General features: G+C 46.5%; 2 long non-coding RNA genes across 2 annotated transcripts in view; one reads left to right on the top strand and one right to left on the bottom strand.

Moving 5' to 3' along the window:
- Nucleotides 1–4,991: 4,991 nt before the first annotated feature.
- LOC144368044 (uncharacterized) overlaps nucleotides 4,992–22,958 on the bottom strand; it is a 97,093-nt gene continuing 79,126 nt past the window's right edge. The window contains exons 2-5 of the long non-coding RNA XR_013427769.1: nucleotides 12,264–13,731; nucleotides 10,127–10,267; nucleotides 5,771–5,870; nucleotides 4,992–5,532 (exon numbers count right to left, since the gene is read on the bottom strand). This is a non-coding gene — a long non-coding RNA (uncharacterized LOC144368044). The remainder of the gene's footprint in view (nucleotides 5,533–5,770; nucleotides 5,871–10,126; nucleotides 10,268–12,263; nucleotides 13,732–22,958) is intronic.
- Nucleotides 8,984–22,024, top strand: LOC144368043 (uncharacterized). The gene is made up of 3 exons (XR_013427768.1): nucleotides 8,984–9,219; nucleotides 21,008–21,144; nucleotides 21,747–22,024. It is a non-coding gene; the product is annotated as an uncharacterized LOC144368043 (long non-coding RNA).

Raw genomic sequence — 22,958 nt, 5'->3', positions numbered from 1 at the left:
GGCTTCTCAAGGGAGGGCACATTCAGACGGGACCTTAGACGGTGAGTAGGAGTATCCCCAAATCATAGGAAAAAAAATTGGAAATTTTTCTCTAGCACTTTATTTGTTCACTTCTAGAATGCCTTCTGACCTTCCAGATTCAGGTCTCAGCAAGTTGGGACTTAGAATATGCAGATGTTTAGCTCTCACAGTCTCTTTAGACATTATCACGATTTTTCTGATTGAGATGACTGAGGCCCAGAAAGGGAAAGGGACTTCCCAAGGTCACACAGCAGGGAGTTAGTAAACAGATCCTGAAATCTGAGTGTGCCGACTTCCAGTCTCATGATCCCCACCACAATAACTCATTCACCTCCTTTTCCTTTTCCATCCACCATCTGGCCTGACCAACTGCCCCTTCCCTCCCAGCCAGACTCAGGACAAGTTTTATAGGGAGGTAACTGATGGGGGTGAGGGGTAGAGAGTAGAAGAAAGAGTTTAACCCACCATGTTTTCATACTTGGGACCTGAAAACACGATTTCCCCCAGCAAAGCAGCTTAGCGTTAAGCGGAAAATCGGCTTGGAAGGATGTGATATCATTTATAACAGTACATTAAATGCAAGCTGAGAACCTGATATATTTTAGGAACATTCAGCACACTCTAGACTAATAAACATTTTACAATATTATTGCACATGTTCATTTCACTTTGTACAAATAATCATTCCCTTCACATCTAATAAGTCTGTTTGACACATAAGTGGTCCTCGGCACACACCTCGAAGGGCCTTGTTTTTCTGTGCATTGATCATTTATTTGTGTAGCCCGCCGGGACAGTGACTAATGATTTTGAAAGTTTAAATGTCCTCCCACATCGTCTTTTGTCTCCCTGCCTGTTATCGCATAAATGTAAAATAATTTCATCTTGGCCCCAGAATGTATTGTTTTTCGTGTATGAAAAATGCCTGTCCCCTCTCTCCTTGGCGTGGCATCCATCAGTTTAAAACAATATTTGGAGGAGCCCTGGTCTGCGAGTCCTCCAGCGAGCTCCCGAGGTCCCCAGGAGACAGGCCCCAAACACCACTTACTGGGGAATTTCCAAACAAACCTGCCACCACCACTGCATCAACTCAGAAGCCCAGAGTCCCGCCCCTCCCAGGCCCAGAGAGCAGAGACTTGCTGCTCCTTCCCTTCTTCTTCCAACCCCAAGAACATCCCTGGAGGCCTCTGGGGCCTGGCACTGCTGGGCTAGGAGCTGGGCGAACAGGGATGGACCCAACGTGGTCCTGGCTTGAGGAACTTAGAGTCAGGGCAGGGCCACAACTAGCTCAAAGAATTTGTGTGTGGGAAAGAGAAAAAGGCCCCCCCTCTGGGTGGGCTCCACCAGTTGAGCACATCACTGGAGAGCAGGTGCCTTTGTAGGAATTAGAAACATCCCTCTTCCCTCTGGGAAGATGCAGTCGCCCGTAGGGGCACATTCCTCAGCTGGGTATCCTTGGGCAGTGTGTGACCTAAGCAACTGAACAAAGAGGACACCCTGGTGGAGTTGGGGTGGAGGTCAGTGGGCAACAGACACAGAAATAATGTTCTGATATATATGCCCCCTAAAGAAACAAGCCATCGGGAGTGGAAGCCCAGAGGGAAGATAGTTAATAAGGCTTTATAAGTGAACTTTTGAGTTTGGCCTTGAAGAAAAAGTAGATGAGTCTAGGAATTAGACCAGAAACGATCAACTCCTAGAAGAAAACATAGAGTCAACACCCCAAAGGCACAAGGAATGAGTTTCTCAATAGGACATTTGAAGCTCAGAATAATGTCAAGAGTTAATAAATGGGGAGACATCATTTAAAAGCTTCTGCACAGCAAAGGAAACAATTAGGAATGTGAAGAGAGAATCTATAGAATGGGGAAGATCTTTGCTAGCTACTCTTTCAACAGAAAATTAATATCTAGAATGTACAAAGCACTCAAAAAGCTTAACAACAACAACAACAAAACAATTAATAAATGGGAAAATGAACTAAACAGATTCTTCAATACAAATGGCCAACAATATACAAAAAAAATGTTCAACATCATAAGCAATAAGTGAAAATCAAAACTACACTGAGATGTCATCTCACTACAGTCAGAGTGGCAGCCATCAAGAATACAAACAATAATAAATCCTGCAGAGGATGTGGAGGAAAAGGAACACCTTTACACTATTGGTGGAATTGTAAATTAGTACAGCCTATGGAAATCAGTGTGAAGGCTCCTCAAAAGACCAGGCATAGAACCCCGATATGACCCAGCTATACCAGTCTTCAGTATTTATCCTGAAGAAATAAAGTCATCGTACTGTAGTGACCCACACATAGCCATGTCTATAGCAGCACAATTCACCATAGCCAAACTGTGAACACAACCTAGGTGCCCATCAACAGATGAATGGATACAGAAAATGTGGTGTATACACACAATGGAGTTTTATTCAGCCAGAAAGAAGGATGAAATAATCGTCACTTGAGAACATCATGTTAAGCAAAATAAGCCAAACTCAGAAAATCAAGGGTCATCTGTGTTCTCTCACATGTTTGAACTAGAGAAGAAAAACGGGGGGGGGGGGGGGAAAGGTGGGAGGGAATCTCATGAAAATCAAAGGGAGATCAGTGGAGTAGAGGAAAGGGCCCAGGGAGAGGGGGAGGGGAGGGGGAGGGGGAGGGGAGGGGAGGGGGAGGGGAGGGGAGGGGGAGAGGGAGGGTAAAGGGAAACCCTGGGGCATGATATTTGGCCGGATCATATTGTTATGTCATGTGCGTGTATATATAATAGTGAATCCCACCATTATGTTCAACTATCAAACACCAACAAAAAATGTGGGGGCAGAGAAGGTGAGTGAGAGGCAAAGGAAGAGTGTGGCAGCCTCCATCCACCCACTGAGCAGAAGGCTGCTCCCAGCCACTAGGTGAGAGAGAGCTGGTACTTGGAGAGACTAACAAAAGGAGGAAGAAATGAAATAGAAAAGGATGAGATACAAATGGGACGTTTGTTGAGTGAACAAGTGACTGGAGGGACAGAAGGGCAGACAGGTAGGTAGGTGAATGGATAGACAAGAAGCAGAGACTATATTCAAGTCGGGGAGTTTTCAACATCTTGCTAAGAAATGAGTGCCTTTTCCCCACAAGCAGTAAGTGGTGAATTCAGAACCGTATGTTAGATGACCTCCCTGCCTACGATGAACTGGAAAAAGTCAATCTGGGCACAGTGGGGCATCTCCCTGGCACTCAGCTAGCGTGAACCTTGGAGTCATCCCATTAGGAAAAGGGAAGGAAGGAAAGCAACGTTGACTGAGCAATGGCAGCCCTATCTGGCAAATGAGTGTCTTCAGCTGGGCCCTGGGAAACAGGCTCAGAAAAGTGCTTTGCCTGAAGCTGCCTGCCTGTTCAGAGCCAAGAGTCGCCCCATCTGCCCGGCTCCACAGTTGGTGCTTAGACCACGCATGCACAACTGATCCACGAGATGGCCTGAAACCGAGACTCCTCGGCCCTTTGGCGGAGGATCAAGAGTTCAAAGCCAGCCTCGGCAAAAGCGAGGCACTAAGTAACTCAGTGAGACCAAATACAATACAAAATAGGGCTGGGGGTGTGGCTCAGTGATCAAGTGCCCCTGAGTTCAATCCCTGGTATCACAGGAAAAAAAAAAAAAAGAAGATGGAAGGAGGGAGGGAGGGGTTACACAAATCGACTCACTTTAAGGACACTCCCTGGTAGTTTCACATATATCTTCAGTTAATTGACTAGAACCTACCTGCCACCCAGAGCTGCAAGGCAAGCTGGGAAATGATCTTTATTCTCGATATCCACATGCTCAACTAAGATCTGAGGTTCTATTCCTCTGAAATAGGGATAAAATGGTTGCTGTGAGTCAACCCGCAGTCTCTACCTCGGGTGTTATACCACAGGATCAATATCTCAGAGTCCGGAGTCAGTCAACCCTGAATTCCCTTCCTAGTTCTGTCACTTTCTAGCTGTGTGATGTTGAACAAAGCAATTACCTTCTCGGAGCTTTTGTTTCTCTAAGCACTGGAAAGTATTATCATTACATGCCAGGCACCATTATAAGAGCTTTACGCGGTCTGCTCTTCTTAATTTGCATAATGAATATGAGCTGGGTAATAGTATTGATTATCCCCATTTTATAGTTGAGAAAGCTGAGGCTGGGAGAACTGAGATGACTTTCCCAAGGTCATGCTCATTCAGAAACCCGTGTGGAAGGACGGCCTGCTCAGTGCCACACCCAGTGCTGGGCTCTGAAGATGCAGAGAAAGCAGATGCGGTCCCAGCCCTTCCTGAGCGCCCCAGTGGGAGAGGTAGATCTGGGCCTGTTCCTCCCACTCCACCAGACTGACCCCCATAGCATATGTAAGGGTGTGGGGGACTCGGTACAGGGAAGAGAGAGCAAAATTTTCCTTCATTTTCCAGGAGCAACCAGCCTGTACCCATAATCACTGTCCCAGAGCATGGTCCCAGCCCAAACTCAGTGCAAAGCGCTCACAAAGGTGTTTCAGATGAGCAGCAGCAGTCAGTCCATCAGGCAGTCAATCAACAGCAGCTGCTGGCCAGTGCAAGAAGAGCCAGCAGTGACAGCCACCCTGACATACACCTGAGGGGACCTGGCGGTCACAGAGTACCTGCACATCCATGACTGCATTAGGTCCCTTTGTAGATGAGGACATGGAACTTCAAGAGGCGAAGTCACTTGCCCAAAATGACACAGGAAGTATCGAGGCAGACGTTCCCAGGAATATTCCAGAGGATAAAGACAGAGGTGCGGCATTGCCCAGCTGATGTGAGGACTGACACGTGGCTCAGGCAGCCTTGGCACTGACTGGGACAGGCATGGAGGCAGTTAAAGAGTTTAGTGCCTTCTGGTGGCAGAAGATCCAGGTAAGGCCCAGCAGGCACCCTGCAGAGGGGCTTCACATAAAGGGGGCTTTGGGGGAAATCAGTCAAAATGTTTGACCCCCACTTTTTATTTTTTTTCATTTATTTTTTTTATTGGTTGTTCAAAACATGACAAAGCTCTTGACATATCGTATTTCATACATTAGATTCAAGTGGGTTAGGAACTCCCATTTTTACCCCGTATACAGATTGCAGAATCACATGGGTTACACATCCACATTTTTACATAATGCCCTATTAGTAACTGTTGTATTCTGCTACCTTTCCTGTCCTCTACTATCCCCCCTCCCCTCTTGACCCCCACTTTTTAGCACCTCAGGGGACTGGCTTGAGCTCCCCAGTCATGGGCCTCCATTTGCCCATCTGTGATCAGACGACCCCTCAGTGACTGTGAAAAGCCGGGCAAGAATACCACTGTCTGGGCCTCGGTCTCCCCTGCTGCGAGGCCTTCTCTCACATGAGGGAGGCCACGGCACACGGGCACTTGCTTGGCCTTGTTCCTGACCAGGCTTTCCAACAAGCGTGGCGACAGTTCTTTGATGGGGAGACCAGGAGACAGGAAGGAAGAGCCAGATAGACCTTGGGTTCCAGTGCTGTCCCTGGACCTGTAAGAAAGGGACAAGAGCAAGTGCCACCTGGGGGGAATGTGCCAAGTAAAGGAGCCAGCCTCCACGTACCAAGCACACCGCCAGCCACTCGGAGCACCCTCCATAACTTTGTGTCTTCCTTTCCCTCTTCTTTGCCCAAGTCCCAGACAAGCGTGGTTCACAGCAGATGCTCCAGGGCTGGAGAGCAGCCCCGATGGTTGAGGGCGGAGAGGAGAAGGAACTCCTCCGGGCTTACCAAGCACGATGCAGACCCAGCCAGGGACAGCACTTAGGGCCTGGAGACAGCTCCATGATGCCACAGGTGTTGCAGGCACCTTAGCACTTGGTGTTGAGACCTGCAAAGTGAGAGCCAGGTTCTCACTCCATCCTGGACCAGTATTCAAGAAACCCGGCCCAGAGGAGCAGAGCCACGTCCACATCACACCTCCACTTCTTCGGACCATTGCTTTGAGGAGCAACCCCGTGTTATTTGTGATTTCTGACATTCAGCCCCCTTGCAAGCCCCTCCCCCCTTTCCTGTTTGGCCCGCGAATTGGAAAGGGCTATAAACAGGCAGGCGGGCTCCTCGCCCTGGGGCGAGCCTGTCAGCCTGCCAGGGGAAAGGTAGGACCCAGGGGACCCCCGCCCCCACCCGCCCCACGCAGCCCAGCTGAAGAACTTGTAAAGACAGGATTTGTTTGTTTTTTTGGATCTGGCTCAGGATCTGGCTGAGGCCAGGCCCTTTGGGGAAAAGCAACTTTTAAATAAATGCTTCAAGATTGTGCAAACATTTCAGTAGTATTGGAGGCCTGGCGTTCTGGGTCAGGAAGGGAAAAAAATACCTGTCAATCATTCTAGAGATGAAAACCTGATAGCAGAGTGGTTGGCGAGGACTAGGGCTTGGGTTGCAAATCTCAGTTGTGGCTGGCGGAGACCAACTACACTTCAGCCCTCTCTCAAAAAATCATTTGCATGTTAATCAATAGAGCAGCCCTGTTTGACAGGCACAGAGAGCACAAGGCGCTGGCAACCAGAGCCATGCAATGTGTGCAGAAAGGACGCAACTCAGGCAGACAGAACTACATTTTAGCCTTGGCTTTGCCACCGATTAGCTCTGTAGTCTTGGGTGAGTTATTTAGCATCATTTAGGTCAATTTTCTCTTTGGTAAAATGAGGTTGCAATATCCATCTTATAAGGATGTTTTGAGACATAAATATAAAACAGATTACAACATAAAACCCAGCTCAATTCAAAAGCAGAGCAGTAAACGATGGCAATGTTATTAGCTTCACTTATTGGGCAGTTTCTCTGAGAAGGGACTTGCTATGTTTTCACTGGTCCTCAAAATCAGCCCCATTCAGCCTGGCAGTCACAATGGTGTCCTCTGCACCTTTTCTGTGCTGACCTCAGGGCTAGTGATCTGCAGAAGGAAGCCCCATGCTGGGCCAGAGAAATGTACACGGGGTGAAGCCAGGGGAGAGAAAGCTCTGTGCCTCTGTGAGAGGGGAGGTCTGGACCCGAATGCACAGGGAGGAGCTCTCCAGATAGAGGGAGGGCTTAAGCAAAGGCTCCAGAGCAAGTCCCCAGAGCAGTGGGGATGCAGGGAAGGGGTCATCTGGGTGACGAAGCTGGCAGAATTAGACTGGAGTCAGGGAACAGAGTCCTGCACTGCAAAGGTCCAACTGGGTTCTCTGGGCCAGTGCAGGGTCTCCTCCTTTCCACTCCCCCTGCAGTCCCCCTCCAGCAGCTGCATGACTACTGGTGATAGCCCAACTTTGCTGTCTGTAGATCTCTGCCTATCCTGCCTCAAAGGGTTCCTGCAGATCAGAGAATTTTGAAGTTAAAGTGCTCCGCCAATTCTGGGTACCATTATTCTACAAATATACACAAACATATGCATATATGCATGGACATGTGCAGAGAACACACACACAGGCTCAGGAATCAGGATGACCTGCTTTCCCATCCCAGACTCACCATTTACTGCTCTGTTCTCCAGGGATGCATGTCTATAATGCATAAAAAGTGCCGGCATGTTGCCTGGCACGTGCAAGCACACATGTATTCTCATTCAAACACTGGCAAACTCAAACTACCCATTTCTCCTTCAAAAAGAAACCACCACCGACCCAGATCAATTTATGAGACTTTGCAGCCCAGAGATCAGTCCCCAAACCCTTTCTTGTACATGTGGGGAAACAGGTTCAGGGAAGGAAGAGGGTATATTCAGCTCAGAAGCAGAGGAGAGCATGGAAAGGAGCCTTCCAGGAATGTGCAGGCATCAAGCTGAGCCTTGAAGAGTGAGCAGGCCTCCAAAGGCAGGTCAGAAGGGCATTTCAAGGTGAGGGAACAGCATGAGCAAGCACCCAGAGATGTCACTGATGAACCTGGGAAACAAGAGTCATCCAGTTTGGAGGTCAGTGGTGAGGGGTGCTAGAGAAGAAGCTGGGGAAATCCTTGAATCCAGGCAGGGAGAGCCCTTGGGGTAAGCTTGGAAGACTGGACGTTCTTGGGAGCCACGGGGAGCCCAAGACTGAAGGACGGCAGCATGGAGTCAGTATTTGAGAAAGATTCCTACACTGTTAGATGCAAAACCAGAAAGGCTTGGCCCTGGGCTAGGAGGGAGGAAGGCAAGCCGATGAAATAGACAGATGGAAGACCTCTCAAAGAACGCTTATTTTCCAAAGGAGGAAAGAGAGATGGAGGCCAAGTGGGCATAGAGGGGCAGACACTTGATGGTGACCCACAAAGAGCCACCTTCAACTCAAAGGACTGCAGATATGGGATTTAGAACAGAGGAGATTCTGAGAACGGAAGGCTTCCTGACACCCAGCCTTGGTCTCTCCTACAAAGCCCTGCACCACATCCCACCCTCTCCCCCATTCCAGTAAGGAAGGCAAAGAGCTCAGGCCCAGGATGAGGAGGCCCACAGGACAGGGTGGAGAAACCCTAGCTCCTCCCCAAGTGGGCAGGGGCAGGAGGCAGACAAATCAGCCAAGAGTGAACCAGCATGTCCTCTAACTTTATCTCCTTCCCTCTTTCCTTCTGGCTTCATCTGGCTCTATGCCCAGAGCCGCCCTTAGCCTCTTGCTGTGTGCCATAGAGTTAGGCTTTGGTCTCTCTGACCCACTGACTCCTCCTCTGTAAAGGGTAAGGTAGCAATACTAATAAACTGTGATCATCCAGCCACGTGGGATGCTGTCCTTTTTCAGCGCACAAACCCCTTTCTCTTGCCTCTGCGCCACCCCGCTGTGAGAGGTGTTGCCACCACTCCACGGGCCACCGGGCAGGCAAACAGCTTTCTCAAGGGGGCAGTTAGAGACTGTCGCAGGCTTCGAACCCAGGTCCCTAAGACTCGCCAGGCAGCCTGGACCTCCACCTCTCCTCCTCCTCCCTCCTCCTCCTCCTCCTCCGCCGCGCCCTCCCCCTCCTCTCCGCGCGTCCCTCCTCCTCCTCCTCCTCCTCCTCCTCCTCCTCCTCCGGCGCCGCCCCCTCCTCCTCCTCGTCCTCGGAGCCCAAATACGCGACACCTGGAGCAATCGCAGCCGCCCGGCGGCCTGGGCCTCATTACGGCCGGCCCTTATCGCGGCGTGCATCACATTATTTCATTTCAAAGAATCCACAGAGAAGCCGTCCCCGGCCGACAACAGAAAGTAAAAACACAGCTGACTCCCATTAGGGCCCTCTCACAGGCTCCGCGTGAGGTAATGAAATATGGAAGCGGTGAGATATGTAATGCTTTATTAAGCGGTCTCAGCTACAACGGCGTGCATGCCAATTACGCCTGCAGGCTACCGCCCGCCCCCGGCCGCGGACCACCCAGCGCGCGCCCGGCCCGCGCCCCGGACGGGAGGGGGGAGGGGGAGGGCCGCGGGGGAGGGGGAGGGAGAGGAGGAGGAGGCGGAGGGAGGAGGGCGAGGGCGGAGGGGAATAGGAAGGAAGGAGACCGGGAGGAAGGGGACGGACAGCAGAGGTGCCCGGTGCCATCCCTGGGTCATGGCAAGGAGCAAAGGCGTCGTGGGGCCTGGGAATCTGGGAGGGGAGGTGGGGGTGGGGGGACTCCCAGGGATTCCTAGAAGACAGGAAGTCCCGGGGCAGAATTAAGGCCCAGAGAGGGAAACACACTTCCCCAGGTCCCCCAGATGAACCCTGAGCCAGGAGGGAGGGAAGTCAGGCCTCCTGTGTCCTAAACCGCTCTCCTCTCCTACCCAAACGGCCACTTCTGTTTCCTTTAATGATGCCTAAACAACAAAGTTCCCGCATCGGTGTGTGAGTGACAGACTTAGGCTCTCTAACATCCGACTTTCCGACCCCTGAAATCCTGGGCGCTCCTCCCCGGCCCTCCCAGAACGCACCTCTCCTGCTGATCCTAGGTTTGCCCAGGAAGGCTTCATTCATTCAGTGGACCCGAGCTGGGCTCCGACCTGGCCAGGTACTGAAAACATGAGAACAAAATACTCATCCCCCGCTACCGCAGCCAGGCAGGGGGAAATGTCCCTTACCAATGACCAGAGGGAGCTTAAGGCCATATGGGAGTGCCTGTAACCGAGAGAGAGTGGGGCAGACCTACCCAGAAGGTGAGCAGAGTCTTGTGGGGTGCGTAAGACTCACCTTAGAAGTCCTGAGAAACCAGCCTGGGAAGACTTTGGAGCATCAAATATCTGCGACTCCTCCAAGGAACTGCTGGTTCCTGGTAGGGCACACGGAGACGGGGAGCAGAGCGACAGGGAGCAGCAGAGGTTCTAAGGAAAACTATCCAAATTGGTGGAAGTCAAGGTACTGATTCATCTCTCAGTAGTTAGGTTTCTTTTCGCCTGCTCCCAGTAGGCCATTCATACAGTCTTAAAATAGAAAGGACCTCTGTTTTCATCATACCCAGGTCATCACCCTTATTTCATAAATGAACTCTGAGAAGTCATTTGTACCACATGGGAAAAAAAAATATATATATATATATATATATATATATATATATATGACTTTCACCCATTGTGACCTTAGTGTGTGGCAGGTACTACACTAAGCACTGTCCATACATTTATTATCTCATTTGATCCTCAAAACAACCCTTTGAGAAAGCTCCCTAAAACATCTTTCATTCTTCCCGTCTTTGACTTGCTGTTCCATCTGCCCTACAAGCCTTCCTCTTTCTTACTCGATGTATTATTTAAGCTTCCAACTAAATAACAGGCTTCAAACAAAGGTCTACATCACAGTGGTTCAAATAGGCTAGAAGTTCCAGCCACCATCAGACGAACGGAGGAAACAAACATGATCCACAGGCAGGGGGGTGGCTGTGCTCACCAAGGTCCTCCAGTGGCCCAGGTTCTTTCTATTTTGTTACTCCTCCATCTCCTCCTGGCTAAAACGCATTCCCCACTACCACCACGTCCACACTCCAGCCTTGGGAAATTGCCTGGCAATTTTATTTCCACACACAGTTATTGTAGAAACAGCCCCACAGCTTCGCCTAGCTTTCAAGGGACAGTAATAATTATAATCAGTAGCTGGATGACCATATGTCCTGCTAAATTTGGAACAAGTGTTTCTGTTATTAAAAAGAGAAGAAATGGGAAAACAAGTGACATATTCTATCCCCTCCCCCCCACACACATCCACACATTTATCCTTTATGATCCCATTTGAATGTTGCCTCCTCCATGAAGCCTTCCTGGATACCTTCCCAAGAGGTCAATTAATTGTCCCCCTGTTCTGTGCTTTTACTGCTTTTATTTTTAAAAGTACTTTGCTGCTCTACACTTCTCAGTTCAAGGGGCTCTCTCCTCAGCTGGCCTTTTGAGCTGTTATTTCCTCATCTGCCAATAATAAATCCTGTAGATAGTAAGCACCTGATATGTCTCAGGCACTAGGCAAAGCAAGTTTTATGGGTGAACTCATACCCTTGTGGATTTGCTTCTCTGTATCCTTGGGGATTTCCCAAACCCTGGGGATTTTCTCCTCTGTAAAATGGAAATATTAATGATACAATCTTCATAAGGTTGCTGTGAGGATTAAAAGAACTGGTATTGAGAGGGGCACTGAGTACATGCTCAATAAATAGTCACTACCACTACTGTTTGAACATAGATCAGAAATGTAGCAATGTATGGAGTGAGACCAGTTATAAACTATGCTCCATACTGCTGACACTTGAGCTTTGAACATTAATCCCATTCCAAGATGTGTAGGCATGAGGTCAGAAGGCTCGTGGTGAGATGAAAACAGTTCTTCTACCAGTATAAAATACCACTGTCTTGGAAGCATTTTTGTTATCCCCCTTCCCTTGGGTAAGAAAGTAAGAACCATACTTACACTACCCTGAGGACTATACTACATTGCCTCCAGAAATGCTGCTTAATATATATTCTTATTTTATTGGGAGTTGAGCGGGTAGTAATTGGTGAGATACATGTATAATTTTCTGACACTTGGCACATAAAAACCATGGTTCAAGCATTTAGGCTGTTCAAGATATTACTGCTACCTGGTGGCAGCCAGGAGTATTGCAGGCATAGAATCATATTCAAATGAGGACAAAGTATCCCATGTATCAACTTTGAATTATTTTGACATATTAGGTATAATCAGGACCTTTATAAAACATTTATTTCTCTCTCTTATCAAATTACTGCAAGCTATTTTCATTGTTATTAGCCATGATCTATTCTTTACACTTTAGATTTTCTGAATTCAAAACATGGATCACAGGATAGGGCCGGGGATGTGGGTACAGCGGTAGCGCACTCACCTGGCATGCGTGGGTCGCTGGGTTCAATCCTCAGCACCACATAAAAATAAAATAAAGATGTTGTGTCAACCGAAAACTAAAAAATAAATATTAAAAAATTCTCTCTCTCTCTCTCTCTCTCTCTCTCTCTCTCTCTCTCTCTCTCTTAAAAAAAAAAAAAAAAAAACATGGAATGGATCACAGGAATGTCAGCCTCCAACAGGAGGAGCAAGTGCCCAGTTTGCTATGTAGCACTGTTACCTCAGTCATGTGATCTACAGTGATAGGAACAAGAAAGATGACTGCTATATTTGGATCCCTAATTATTGCTTTAAATATCCTCAAAAATATTTCATCTGATGTAAAAATAAAGTTACTATTTATTCAGGAGATGGCCTGTCACCCTCCTGTCAGTACAATTATTTGTAGTATAAAAACAGTCAATCTCCAAATAGACCAGAGAATATTCTGAATTGGGTTTGGCAATGAATGGATCCATCAAGTCCTGTAACCCAGGAGCCAAACAAAGCCTTCAGCAGCTGGTATAGTGGCCCACACCTATAATCCAGGTACCTGGGAGACTGAGGCAGAAGGATCACAAGTTCAAGGCCTTCACAATTTAGCAAGACCCTTTCTCAAATAAGAGTTGGGGATGTAGCTCAGTGATAAAGAATCCCTGGGCTCAGTCCCCACAACTGGAAAGAAGGAAGGAAGGAAGGAAGGAAGGAAGGAAGGGAGGGAGGGAGGGAGGAAAGGAGGAGGAAGGAAAAGGAGGGAAGGCAAAAAAAGAAAAAAAGCTAACTTCTGAAAAAGTTATTTAACTTCCTGAAATATGTAATACAGTTAATATTCAGAAAAACATGCAAATCACTAATATCCTTCTGCATATCTTGAGATTATACTGTTTTTAGTTTTTTGGTTTTTGTATTGCTGGGGATTGAACTCAGGACTTCACACATGCTAGGTAATTGCTCTAACACTGAGCTATACCCTAGTTCTATAATATTGATTTTAAAGAAATAAAGTTAATGATCTTGACCAAATTATTTTGTTATATTGTGTGCCTATGTGCACACATAACAATGAATCCTGCTATTAGGTACAATTTGGCAGGGAGAGGAGGGACTGGGGACTGAACCCAGGGACACTTAACCACTGAGCCACATCCCCAGCCCTGTTATGTATGTTATTTAAAGACAGGGTCTTGCCAAGTTGCTTAGGGCCTTGCTAAGTCGCTGAGGCTGACTTTAAACCTGAGATCCTCCTGCCTCAGCCTCCCAAGCTGCTGGGCTTACAGACATACACCGCTGCACCTGGCCATTAGGTACAATTATAATGCACCAATTAAAACTATGTAAAAATAAAAGAAAAAGTTCACATACCCAATACACAAAAACACTGCCACTCCCATGATATTCCAGATTTATAGATGGCCTAAAGAGATTCAACAAGTATAGATGCTCTGATGTACACTTGAACATTGATGACCCTGAAAAAAATGAAATGAGCAATTATAGAAACAACTATATGTTATCAGTTTTTGTTGTTTTTTTTTTTTTTTTTGTAAGTATGTGCCCTTGGCCAGGCATGGTGGTGCACATCTGAAATTCTAGTGATTCTAGAGGCAGAGGCAGGAGGATCAAAAGTTCAAAGCCAGCCTTGGCAACTTAGCAAGACACTAAGCAATTTAGTGAGACCCTGTCTAAAAATAAAAAATAAAAAGAACTGGGGTTGTGGCTCAGTGGTAAAGTACCTCTGGGTTTAATTCATTTCTCAACTATGAAGTGGGTCACCTTTCAGGGGCTGCCATTGGGTACTGATTGAGGCCATGACTGTGACAACACCTGCCATATAACAGATGCTCAATAAGCATTTGTTATTCAGATGCAGAGTCTAGCAAAAGGGAGGATGTTCAAGAGTGAAGAAATAGAGAAGGAAGAGTATTGAGGGTGATGGGAGCTGATACATGAACCCTGTGTTCTGTCATTGGAAAAGTGGCCACAAATTCTTCCTCCTCCATCAAGAAATGGATCTATTTGTTCACCCCTCATATCTGGGCTGGCCATGTAATTGGCTTTGACTAATGGGTCCCTAGCAAAGATAACACAAGCAACAGATTAAAAAGTACTTAAGCATTTCTGTGCTGCCTTTGGAAGCCTGTGACTGCAAGTATGTGAAGAATCCCAGGTTAGCTTGCTGGATGATCAGAGAAGGTCCCTGTCATCCCAGCAATCAGCCAGCCAACTTCCAGAAGTGTGAATAAGGTCATCACTGTCATCTGATCATAAATGCATGAGCATTTTAGTTATTTACCCCCAAAACAAATTACCCCCAGAAAAATTACCTCCAAAGCTGCTCAAAATGTTTCTTCCTCCACACAGTTTCGGAAGGTTGGGAAACTAGCAGCAGTTTAGCTACATGATTCTGGATCAAAATATCTCCAGGTCTCAGGCAAATTGATCATCTCAAAGTTAAACAAGGGCAGGTACATCCGCTCCCAAACTCAGTTGCCTCATTGTTGTCTGGCCTGAGTGCTCCTCTGGCCACTGGGCAGGGGCTCTGGCTCTTTGCCAGGTAGGTCTCTCCATAGGACTACTCACAGTGTGACAGCTGACTTCCTCCAGAATAAGTGATTTGAGGGAACAGGAGCACATGAAGGAGCCCAACACAGCAGGAGCAGTCTTTTATAGCCCCATCTCAGAAGCAACATGCCATCCATCACTAGTATTTCTTGCCAGTGGTCACAGGGACCAACCATGACACAGTGTGGGAGAGGACCACACAAGGATATGAATATGAGTAGACAGGGATCAGAAAGGTTCATCTTAGAGGCTGGCTGCCATAATGCAAAAGCCTGGCTGAGACTAGCAGAAAAACCAACTGGCTGAGCCCAGTCCTGTTTGCCCACCCACAGATTTGTAAATGGTGGTAGTGCCACTAATTTGGGGGTAGTCAGTTGAAGAGCAATAGATGGCTGATGCAAATATCATAGGCCTCAGCACCATATTCTCATTTACCACTTATTAGTCTGACAGAGACACTCTGGTCACCAGCAGCATGGACTATGGCTTGAGCTCCATGGCTCTGCAAAGTCTGCAGAGGACTCTGGCTTCCCCAGCCCAAGGAAGCCGAGGATGGTCTAGGTTCCTTCTTCTTGCTATTGCTCTTCTAAAGACTCCCACCTCCATACCATCCAGCTCTCCTTTTCTGGAACCATTTCTTCCTCTGAGTCTGGATAAGTAGAGTCTTTAAAAGGGAAGTACGTTGAGATTAAAGGAGTCTGGGCTGGCAAAAGCAGGAAAAAAAAAAAAACAATCAACACTAACCACAGCCTACCTTTACTATGGAGTCCCAAATCACAGCCAAGGCTCAACACATGTGCAAACCTGCACCAGAGATCTGAACATCAGAACCTGAGGGTCCTCAGCAGTGAATTTCTCCAGTTCCTCGTTAAACAGATGGGAAAGCATGCTCATAGTCACACCACAAACCTGCAGCAGCAAGAAGACTGAACCCAGCACTCTTGATCACCACCTGAGTTTGTTTCTTTGTAATATACAAAGAGCATGTTGCAAGTCAGTGACATTTCTGTTCAGAACAGAATGTGTTTTAAAATATTGCCCACCTGGATCTCAGAGAATAGCCCAGGGCAACAAGAAAGAACAGGGAGGGGAGAGGTGAGCTCATTGCCTGAGTACTTCTCACTGGTGTGCCACTCTTGCACATTTTCCCCACCCATTGTACCCCAGGATTCCTACCTTCTTATATAACTAGGTATCACTGAGATACCCACCCATACCTATACAGTAGTCCCCATTATCTGCAGTTTCACTTTCCACAGCTTCAGTTTTATGACAACAATCTGGGTCTGAAAGTATCAAATAGAAAAAAATCCCACAAGTTAAAAATCCATAAGTTTTAAATTGTGTCCCATTCTGAGTAGCATGACAAAATTTTCACTTTGTCAAAATTGAAGACCTTAAAAAATGGAAAGATCTCCCATGCTCCTGGATAGGCAGAATTAATATTATCAAAATAGCCATACTACCAAAAGCATTTAATGCAATTCCTATTAGGATCCCAATGACATTCTTCCTAGAAATAGAAAAAGTGATCATGAAAATCAACTGGAAAAATTAAAGACCCAGAATAACCAAAACAATCCTTAGCAAGAAAAGTGAAACAGGAAGAATCACAATACCAGACCTTAAACTATACTACAGAGCTATAGTAACAAAAATAGCATGGTATTGGCACCAAAACAGACACATAGACCAATGGTACAGAATAGAAGACACAGAGACAAACCCACACAAATATATTTATCTCATACTAGACAAAGGTGCCAAAACATTCATTGGAGAAAAGATAGCCTATTCAACAAATAGTTCTGGGAAAAATGGAAAGCCACATGTAACAAAATGAAATTAAACCTCTATGTCTCATCCTGCATGAAAGGCAACTCAAAGTGGATCAAAGACTTAGGCACTAGAACAGAGACCCTGCACCTACTAGAAGAAAATGTAGGCCCAAATCTTCACCATATCAGCCTAGGATCTGACTTCCTTAACAAGACCCCTAAAGCTCAAGAAGTAAAATCAAGAATCAATAAATGGGATGAGTTCAAACTAAAAACTTCTTCTCAACAAAAGAAACAATAATGTAAAGAAAGAGCCTACAGATTGGGAGAAAATCTTTACCACATGTACCTCAGATAAAGCATTGATCTCTAGGATATATAAAGAACTCAAAAAACTTAACACCAAAAATAAATAAATAGCCCAACCAATAAATAGGCTAAAGAACTGAACAGACTCTTCACAGAAGAAGAAATAGAATTAATCAACAAATATATGAAAAAATGTTCAATATCTCTAGTAGAGAAATGCAGATCAAAACTATACTGAGATTCCATCTCACTCCAGTCAGAATGACAATCATAAAGAATACTGGCAACAATAAGTGTTAGCAAGGATGTAGGGGAAAAGGTACACTCACACATTGCTGGTGGGACTGCAAATTTGTACAACCACTATAGAAAGCAGTATGGAGATTCCTCAGAAAACTTGGGATGGAACCACCATTTGACCCTGTTATCTAACTCCTCGGTTTATACCCAAAGGACTTAACATCAGCATTCTACAGTGACACAGCCACGTCAATGTTTATAGCAGCTGAATTCACAATAGCTAAATTATGGAACCAACCTAGATGCCATTCACTAGATCAATAGACAAATGGATAAATAAAACGTGATATATATATATATATATATATATATCTTTTTTCAAAGAAGTATTACTCAGCTTTAAAGAAGAATGAAATTATGGCATTTGCCGGTATATGGATGGAGTTGAAGAATATCATGCTAAGTGAAATAAGCCAATCCCAAAAAACCAAAGGCCAAATGTTTTCACTGATATGCAAAAGTGAATTCACAATAAGGAGGTGGGGAGCACTAGAGAATAATAGAGTTACTTTAGATAGAGGGGAGTGAAGGGAGGGGATCGGGTATGGGAATACAAAGGATAGTAGAATGAAACAGACATTATTACCTTATGTACATATATGACTGCATGACTGATGTGATTCTACAACATGTATAATCAGAAATGAGGAATTATACTCTATTTATATATGATATATCGAAGCGCATAAATGCTTTCTGCATTCTACTGTCATGTATAACTAATTAAAACAAATAACAAAATTTACTAAAAACAAAAAAAAAAAAGAAAGAAATTTCACTTTGTCCAGCTCTGTCCCAACCTGGATGTGAATCATCCTTTTTTCCAGAGTGTCCCCATTGTATGCCCTATCCACCCATTAGTCACTTAATAGCCATCTTGGTTATCAGATCAACCACCACAATATTCCAGTGCTATGTTCAAGTTACCTTTATTTTACTTAATAATAGCCCCAAAGTACAAGAGTAGTGATGTTGGCAATTCAGATATGCCAAAGAGAAGCCATAAAGTGTTTTCTTTAAATAAAAAGATAAGTGTTCTTGACTTGATGAGGAAAGAGAAAAATCTTATGATGATGTTACTAAGATCTATGTAAGAATGGATCTTCTATCTGTGAAATTGTGAAGACGGAAAAAGAAATTTGTGCATTTTACTGTCCCATCTCAACTGAAAAAGTGACAACCACAATACATGTTTAACTAAGATGGAAAAGGCATTCAATTTGTGTATGTGTGTGTATAAAGAAATATAGTGAATATGCAGAGTTTGGTGGTACACACCTATAATCCCAGCTACTCAGGAGGCTGAGGCAGGAGGTTCACAAGTTCTAGGCTAGCCTCAGCAATTTAGCGAGACCCTGTCTCAAAATTTAAGTAAATAAATAAAAAGAGCCAGGGATGTAGCTCAGTGGTAGAGCACCCCTGGGTTCAACTTCCAGTGCCAAAAAGAGAAAAAAAGAGGGGGAGGGAGGGAGGGATGAATGGAAGGAAAGAAGAAAGGAAGAAGAAAGAAAAGGAAGGGAGGGAAGGAAGGAAGGAACAAGCAAGGGAGAAGGGGAGGGAGGGATGGAGGAAAGAAGGGAAAATATAGAGGGTTCAGTGCTCCCCATGGTTTTTAATATCCACAGGAAGTCTTGGAACAAACCCCCATGGATAAGGGGAAACTCCCATTTCCTAAGAGGCACATGTCAATAAGAGGATATTGGATGACCAACCAAGAGTTCTGGATCTTAGCATCTCAGAGCAGGCAGGAACCTTCTTCTGGATTTGACTCTCTCCATGACAAGTGACCATTCAACCTCTTCTTACACACTTCCAGGGACCGGGAACTCAACACCTCCCAGGTTGGTTGGAAAGAACTTTGGAGACCAATCTGCCTTAGTTTAAATCCTAGCTCTAGGATAGACTGCTGGCTGACCCTGGATGAGACCTTTGACCTCTTCCCTCCTGCTTGAAACAGGAACTCAGGATAGAGCTGGGTGATAATTAAGTTTGCAAATGTGTAAGACTCCCATAAAGCAATGGGTACACAATAGTTGTTATCCCATAGGCACAAAGTAAGAACTGGGTGGGCCAGGGATCCTGTCCTTTAGTAATCAGTGCCTGCTTCCCACCAGAGCACCCTACTTGAGGGATGCTAGAGATTTTGTATGCCCTGAAGTCTCTCCACACATATAGGAAGTCAAGAACCATCCATCTCAGGGATGCATGAAGGGAACCCAAAAGTGAAAAGGAGGGGGGTGCTCAGAGGGACAGGCTGGGCTTCACATATCGAAGGAGAAAGGGAAAGAGAGACTATGAGCTACGCAGCCAGGTCCCAAGTGTTTAGGAGGGTCGAGGAAATATCTCCCAACTCTGCTCTGAAGGCTAAATATCTGCCACTGGCCTCTTGTCTCTTCTCCAGCATGTGATCTGCTCTGTACCTCGGGAAGGAGGGGCATGAGGCAGGCAGATGTCAGCAACTCCCAAGTGTGAAATCAGAGAGGGGTGGGGCTGTTTTGATGGAGAATCCAACACAGGGGAGTAAGGGAGCACCTCCCAGCATGCATATCACCTGCCAACCAAACAGAAATTTGCAAGCAAATCATTGAGTGTGAAAAGTTGCTAGGAAGCCCGGGACAGGAAATGGAGATCCATTGCACCTTCCCATTGTTGGTCACGTGCAATGTACAAACTGCCACAAGAGCCTTTAATTTATGCACTGCCTCTGAGGTTTATTTTAGTGTAATCAAACTGAGGCTTGCTGTGATCTCCCTGTCTTCCTTTGCCCCTCCTTAGCCACCCTCTGCCTGTCACCTCTCTTCTGTGCCTGTGAGGAGGACCTCATCAGTGGGAAAAGGGAGACCTTGAGTTGTCCAAGGGAGAAGGGTAAGAGGGGATTTATCCCTTCCACCCTGCTGGCTCACCAGGAGTTGGCCTTATACCCCTAACAGTAAAGGGCTGCCTTAAGGTGGCTCCCCAAGCTTCAGTCACCCCACCTGACCTCTCATCACGCCTAGGGCTGGTAACTGCTTCCTGTGTTACCAGCCCCAGGACCTTGCTCCACCCTTTGCTGCTTTTCCTAAACCTTGTCCACACCTTTGTAAATAGGCCCCTTAAAATGCTTTCCTCCATACCTAGCACAGGCCCAGTCATAGGGCCAGCAAGTAGGGCAACGGTTAGCAAGGGCAAACAGGAAGGGGATTTGGGGAGTAGTGTTTAACGGCAGAGTTTCAGTTGCGGGGGATGAGAAAGTTCTGGAGATGATAGGCTGTGGAGTTGCACGAGAGTGTGAATTTACTTAGTGTTGCTGCACTGTACACTCCTAAGTGGTTAAAATGGTCATTTTTAAGTTAAATAGATTTTGTCACCACTTAAGAAGGAAAAAAGAAACTCACCTCCATCAACCAACCAGAGTGTATCATTTGTTTCTTTCTGTGATCCTGCCTGATACTGTCACCCAGCGGTTTTCCTCAGGAAGTCCAAATTTCCTAAACCGTGGACCACGGGGGTTTCAGGAAAAGGACCCTCGAAGTCAGGCAGGGCTACTGAATTCCATGACTGAACGCCACTGAATTGTAGAAAAACTGAGCTTCCCATGTTATGAACTGAATGTTTGTGTCCCCCAAAATTTGTGTGTTGAAACTTTAATCCCCAGTGTGAGAATATTTGGCAGTGAAGCCTTTGAGAATTAATTAGGATTAGATTAGGTTATAAGGTAGGGCTACGATGACAGAATTTATGAATGCCCTATTAAAGAGGAAGACACGTGATCTTCTGTCTCCCTCCCTCTTTCCCTCCCTCTCTTTCTCTCCCCCAGATGAGGACTGAACAAAAAGGCAGCCATCTGTAGCCAGGAAGAGAACCCCACCAGAACTCAACCGTGCTGACAGCCGGCGACTTCTAGTCTCCACAGTGAGTGAAAACCACCAGAGATGACCAGGACAACTTGGAAAGGTGCTTGCCTCTGGGGTCCCACACGCACCTAGACAGGCTGGTCACACATGAGGACCTGTTGGCTCGGGATACCTCTGTAAACTTGGTTCTAGACCCGGGTTTCCTGGCTCTGATTGTTTCACATAGTGGTTGCAGTTCTGTGCACAACTCGGGATAAAGAGGCAAATCCTAACTCTACAAATATTTATGTAACCCGGATCAAGTCCATCCCATCTCAGCGCCTCAGTTTCCCATTTTGTACAATAAGAGAGTTAACCAAACATTTCTTCAAACATTTCTTTTAACTAGCAGGGTTAAAAGCCCAAAGCGAAAGCAAAATAAAATCAAGGCTGCTTAGACTTGAGGATGGGGTGGGGGGCCCAGAGCACCACTCCTTCTCTCTATCCCCCAGGCTGATTCCCAGTCAGCTTCATACTGAGGAACCCTAGGGTTCCAGGGCACACGGTTTGACTATCACTGTTCTAGATGATCTTCAAAAAGCCCTCCAGGCCCTAGCAGTGGGGAAAGTACTGAGCAAGTGAATTCTCAGTGTAAATGGTAAATGAATGACAGGGAAACCCGGAAGGATGCCCTCCTCCCTCTGTCTCATTTCTCTCCCTCAGTCCTAAGCAGAGGAAACTAGAGCCCAAGCCTGCAATTCACCAAAGCCAGGCTCCTAACCACGTGAGACCCGCTCCTGCCTCGCCCTGCACACTCTGGTGGACAAGGAACTGCTGAGCCCTGGCGCCTGCCTCCCCTTGATGGGGAACTTGCAGTCCCCTGGCCCGGGCAGCCTATTACCTCTGAACACAAGCAGAGGGGCCAGGCCAGGGCCAAGAACAATATTTTGTCAGTGAGTCTATTAGGGAAATAATGGAATAAAAGAAGCCACCCTCAATAAGTGATGTGCAAGCTTTCCTTCCATTTGCCACGGCCTGACAAGGGCTGAGACGGCCCTCCCAGGACGGGCATGCAGCCAAGAGTTTTAAATAATCATTAAAAATATGTTCATGATTTATCACTGGGGACAGGCGGCCGCTCCTGCAGCACCTCACCACTGTGCTCACAGCCTGGCCCCTTTCCTCCTCAGCTCTGGCATGGCCACGCGCCCCTCCCAGCTGACCCCTAGCCAGGAGAAGCAAATCCTGGTCACGTCTTAACGTTTCCTGAGTGTTGACGGCTCTGTTCCAGGCACTTTACATACATTACCTCATTTAGTCCTCTTCACAACAAAAAGTGTGAAGTACTAACATGGTGATGTCCGTTGTAGGAGAGAAAGCAGAGGCACAGAGATGTAAGGAACTTGCTCACTAGAGGTGATAAAATGGGGATTAGAACTTCATGTGCTTGGCTCCAGAGTGTCCTCAACAGGGACTATCTGTTGCCTCCCAAAAGAGGGGAAGGCAGAGTGAGCCCTGCCTCTGGCCCTCCTTCCAGGATTCCCAATCACTACCCTCCTTGATAACCAATGGCATCTATGCAAAGGTGACCCTTCTAAGCCTCCCATGGCCTCCAACTCTGTTCATCATTTATACCCTGTGAACAGGAGCCACTGAAACTGAGTCTTCCCTCTACAAGACCTCACCGTAGGGTCCCTTCCTCAGTCTGCTGAGGTTTAAATCTGCTCAGGCAAGCAAGCCCCTCCTGGGGTTCTGGGCCAAGAGGGCTGGTAGGGAGTCAGGAGATGTGCATGCTCCTCCCAGCTCTGCCTGGGTCTGTTCATGACCTTGGGCAAGCCAATCCCCCTCCCTAGGCTTCAGTTTTTTCTTCTGAGAAATGATCATGAAAATCCTATTTTACTTAACTATGGCTTTTAAGGAAACTTAAGTGGGAAA

The sequence above is a fragment of the Ictidomys tridecemlineatus genome, chromosome 11, assembly GCF_052094955.1.
Source record: "Ictidomys tridecemlineatus isolate mIctTri1 chromosome 11, mIctTri1.hap1, whole genome shotgun sequence".
NCBI classification, from domain to species: Eukaryota; Metazoa; Chordata; class Mammalia; order Rodentia; family Sciuridae; genus Ictidomys; species Ictidomys tridecemlineatus.
The sequence above is the reverse complement of the archived record's forward strand: the minus strand, read 5'-3'. Positions and strand labels throughout refer to the sequence as shown.